Here is a 5380-nt window from a genome sequence, read left to right as displayed (position 1 = left end):
CATCATATGCAATGGGGATAAATTAGAAGCCTTCCCAATAAGATCAGGAGTAAAACAAGGATGCCCATTATCACCTCTATTATTCAACATAGTACTAGAAACACTAGCAGTTGCAATTAGAGAAGAAAAAGAAATTGAAAGTATCAAAATAGGCAATGAGGAGACTAAGCTATCACTCTTTGCAGATGATATGATGGTCTACTTAAAAAATCCTAGAGAATCAACTAAGAAGCTTGTAGAAATAATCAACAACTTTAGCAAAGTTGCAGGATACAAAAATAAATGCACATACGTCATCAGCATTTCTACACATTTCCAACACATTAGAGCAGCAAGAAGTAGAAAGAGAAACACCATTTAAAATCACCCTAGACAATATAAAATACTTGGGAATCTATTTACCAAAACAAACACAGCAATTATACCCATTTAGCAGTAGGAGGCTCTCAAAATTCCTAGAGCAGAAATTCAATGAGGTAAAGGTAAATTCCTACTTCATTCTTCTAAAAAAGGTGAGAATCATAGCTGACAAGAACAAGCCTGACAATGTGGTAACCAGCTCTTCCCATCAATTTGTCTTGGTGTTTGTATTCATCTCCTTGCTGAAGGAACTTTACTTAGAAGATTGGAAACAGTGACCCTGGAATCCAGCATCATTCAGTCCTGAATTTGAGTTAAAGACATATTCTTTATGAGCTGAGGACAAAAAGACAAAAAGCAAAGCAACATAATTGGCAGCATCCTTTTCCAAGTTTGCCAAGGACAAATATTCCACTGAGAAGATTCAATTCATCTGTCCCAAACCAAGAGACAAGGGGTTCTCTCATTCACCCTTATGAAATAGGACTGCAGGTCAGCACCAACTTTAAGCTTCCAGTCAAACCTTCCCCTCCTCAGACTAGTGGGATCACACATGACTGTGTAGAGCTCACACTAACCTTAGCATATGGGAAGGATGAGAAGATCACTGGTTATCAAAGTACCAAGTTTTAGGGGAAGAGGACTGGATCACCATTCCTGTGTCTCAAAAGCTGAAGCTATTCAAAGTGAGTGGTCTAAGAGAAAAATGGACTCCCTTTGCTCCCAACTTCTGAAACAAACATTTTAGCATTATACAGTGATTTCACACAATGAAAAATCCAAAAAGTAAGGATAATGCTCATTCTGAAGAGCTGAAAACCTTAAAGCCAACATGCTCAAAAAGTAAACTTACACTTATTAAAGAATACACTGACACTGATGACAGATTATGGATAAATCTATAAGTGAATTTCAATGAGATGAAAATTCAGAAAATATTTCTATGAAAAGCTTCACTGAAGGTACTGTCATTATATACTCAGAACCATTCCAGAAACCATATCCAGAAAATAAAGATGATTTTCAAAAACCCGAAGTTAGCAACAGAAGTAAAATTAAAACTGGAACTTCCAAAAAACATGTTGGAAAAGAACTACATAGAATTATGAGTTGCACAGCTTGTGGACAACAGATAAACCATTTCCAGAAGGATTCAATAGATTGACATCCTGCACTGAATGTTCTTATTTGTAAGAACTGCTACTGATATTATATGAGTGATGATATGAGCTGTGTTTCGGAAGGAATGGATGAACAGTGTAGATGGTGTGCAGAAGGTGGAAACAATTTGTTGTGACAGTTGCCATAATGATTTTTGGAAAAAATGCATCTGGCGCAACCTAGGGTGAAAGGAGATATCAAAAATAATTGATGAAGGGGGCAGCTGGGTAGCTCAGTGGAGTGAGAGTCAGGCCTAGAGACAGGAGGTCCTAGGTTCAAACCCGGCCTCAGCCACTTCCCAGCTGTGTGACCCTGGGCAAGTCACTTGACCCCCATTGCCCACCCTTACCAATCTTCCACCTATGAGACAATACACCGAAGTACAAGGGTTTAAAAAAAAATAATTGATGAAAACAACCAGTGGCATTGCTATATTTGTCAACCTGAGCCTTTGTTAGATTTGATTACCACACGTGACAGTGTGTTTGAATTTATCACATTTAATGCAACAGAAGAAAAAAGACTTCGAACAATAGTCATACAGGAAAGGAAACATTATCACAGACCAATTGCCTAATCAGTGATGGGCAAACTTTTTAAAGAGGGGGCCAAAGGAAAGGAAATGCTCATCTTTCAGTCTGTTTCTAAGGCAACTCTTTTGAAGTTTCATTGTATCCTACTCATTGTATTTGTCAGATTAGGAATAATGTCATGCTCCGGATAGAACATTTCAGGGGGTCGCATCTGGCTCACAGGCTGTAGTTTGCCTAGTTCTATAACACCCCCCCCCCATTATTAATGCTTCCAAAAGATTTGATTAAAAAGACAAAAAAAATCTAGTTGAGAACACTACAAATATGAACTCTAATTTTCTTAAATGTTTGGGAAAAACAGCCAATAATCCACAAATTAGCTCAACTGTGAAGTTAAATCAATTGAAAGCTATAAAATCTGTGATGAATGACATAAGTAAGAGTCACAAGACACTAGACTTGAACAAGGAGATAAGCAGCTTGGTAGTTAGAGATGAGGAAGAAAATATTAAAAATGCATGTGAGAATATAGAAAAAATATCCTGAAATTGAAAATGTAGATGCAAAATATTAAGTAGAAAATAAATTTATTATGAAGACAAAAAAGTTTTCACACAACTAGTACAGAAATAGCAGTTTCTACAACAACTGAAGAATTACAATATGAATTTGTCAGTACATCTAAATCTGTAGAAATGGACATTGAGTCTATTCCTTCTTCAGGATCTGAAGATATTTTTTAGATTCTGAAATCATCTGTTAATATCCAGAATGTTAAAAGTACTGACACTGATCAGGACTCAGAAAATTATTCTTTAAAAATTGATGAGTCTTTAAGAGATAACAAAAGAGAGGTCAAGTTAAAGGCTTTAGCCAAAGAAACAAAATGCATGTTGAATATTCTCCAGCTTCCTTATCAGATTCCACATTGAAAGATGCTGTAAATCAAGGGAAAACAGAAGAATTTCACCATCAGACTTATGTTACAGGAAATTTTGAAATCATTAAGGAAAAGATTATCATTATCTCTGATAATGATACTACATTACTTAGGGAAGACTCTGACTTCCAAAGGTCACTACATATAAAAACATCTTTAAAGAGACAAATAGAAAATATTTCATCTAATTCAGAAGAGGAAATAATAAAAAATGCAAAACAAAATCATCAGGACAGTGGAAAGAGAAATAAGACTTCTTTGCCTCAAATTGAAGAGCAATTGGAGTCAGTTTCCAAAAAATCTTGTTTAATGACTCATGGTTCAGATTCAGATGAAAAGTCAGTTATGTTCAGGAAATCTACTAAAGTGAGTCAGAGCCCTTTGGAGTCTGATACTAATTTAATATATGACAGTCCTAAAGGGAAAGTTGTAGACAAGGCAAAGCACCACACAATTAAACATAAGAAAGCAAAATGAAACAGAAGATTCCACTTCTGATTCAGATGCTGATGATAAAAAGAGAAAAGCTTCTAAGTTTTCTCCAGGAAAAGCCATCAAAGAACAGCAGGATGAAAAAAAAATATTTTTTTTCTTCTTTGTCTGAAATGACTATTACAGAAAATACTGATATATTAAATACTGGATGTTTTCAGGTACTGGGGAACAAAACTGATACTCTTTGTGTACCTGTCCTAATAGACGATGATGATAAGCCTGAGAATCTGTATGACTCCATCCCTAAATTTTTTTTACTTGTAATAACTATTTTTGTAGCATATTAAAATAGCAAGTTTTTAAATATAAAACTTTCTGCAATACGACTATTTTTTAAAGATTTGGACAACCAACAATTATGAATGAAAATTCATTACATATTCTATCATAATATATTCAAAAGCACAGAAAATTGCATTTCTTTTTAATTTTGTATATTGGACATAACATTAACTTTAAAAATAAAGATGCATTGAATAAGTAATAAAAACAAAACAAAACAAAACAGTGAGTGGCTTAAAGCCTAGTGCAGAGCATTTATTCTGGTTTGCTGAGGAGTGTTTGGTAGGGCATGGTGAAAGTAGTGATATGAACTCTGATTTGAGGATGCTTCCAACCATTCAACCTTCCTAGGAAACCAAAAGCTTTTGTGGTAGAACCAGTCTGTAATCCTCCATTGGCTGTGTCCAAGTGTTGTTATAGCAGGAGTCAAGATCAAAGAATATAGAATAGTGAAAAGACTGAGGCTGTGGATGAGGAGGTGAAAGGTGAATGGCATGCACACAGAATAGGAAATTGTGAGAAGTGCTATGACATTGATGGACTGAAACCTCAGACTGTGTACATGTTCTGATTTTCAGCTATGTATGATGGTGAAGTGAGAGAAGTGATGAGTGGCTTAATGATGACCCTTCTCTATCACAGAGGAAGCTACAGATTTTGACCTAGACAACAGTGAACAGTGGAGGAGACTCAATACCAGAACTCCAAATTATTCTTGTTGGGAAAACAAGGACTAGGGAAAAGTATTAACAGGAAACACTTTCCTTGGCAGAACTAAACGGTATGGAAAGAACATTTGCTGCTGATAATCCAAGCATTTTTGACATCAACACCGCAGTGGAAAAAAAATTTAAATGAACTAGCTCATTTCATGACGCTATCCTCTCCAGGACCACATGCTCTGTTAGTGGTATTGCAATTGGATCATTCTACCCACAAAGAAGGCAACCACTAAAAAGCATTTTAAGATTCTGGTCACTGAAGCAGTGAGATTTTTGATAATTGTATTTGTGGGAAAGATCAACTGAGACAACAAAATATAGAAGATTACACTTCTCCAACTCACAGAAATGAGTCTTGAATGGTTCCTAAGTAAATACTTATACTATGCATTTGACAATAATGTTAGTCGATTCCAGAGAGCTGCCCAGGTTTCAGAGCTGATGGCCATTATTGATAACATGGTGCAAAATAATAGGAGCATCCACTACACTAACAAAATAATGAACCCTTGGGAGTGAAGGACACAGAGGCAAGTCAGCAGTGCTGCAAGGAACAGTTTGAGAGGAATAGTGAAGAAATAAGACAGAAATATGAGAAGCGTAGGAGAAATCTGATGATGAGAAGAAAGAGTGGGAAGAAGAGGCAAACTACTGGAGATATATTGGTACCCAGAGGGAGGCAGAGAATGATGAGAATATACTTTACAAAGTTTTTCATTTTACTGGAGACATAATTATATCATAGGATATGAAAGTATTTTCATAAATAGCTTCTATCTAAAGTGATCAGTAAGCATCTGTAATGGGGAAAAGCTAGAAGCCTTCCAGTCAAGAAAGGATGCCCATTATTACTACTATTCAATATTGTACAAGGAATGCTTGCAATT

The 5380-nt window shown here is 35.7% G+C and overlaps 1 pseudogene; it reads left to right on the top strand.

Moving 5' to 3' along the window:
- The window catches only part of LOC123255720, a 12077-nt pseudogene extending 7645 nt beyond the window's left edge, over nucleotides 1–4432 (top strand).
- The last annotated feature ends 948 nt before the right edge of the window (nucleotides 4433–5380 follow it).

The sequence above is a fragment of the Gracilinanus agilis genome, chromosome 1 (assembly GCF_016433145.1).
Source record: "Gracilinanus agilis isolate LMUSP501 chromosome 1, AgileGrace, whole genome shotgun sequence".
NCBI lineage: Eukaryota > Metazoa > Chordata > Mammalia > Didelphimorphia > Didelphidae > Gracilinanus > Gracilinanus agilis.
Note: the sequence above shows the minus strand (reverse complement) of the source record. Positions and strands in the feature narration are given on the sequence as shown.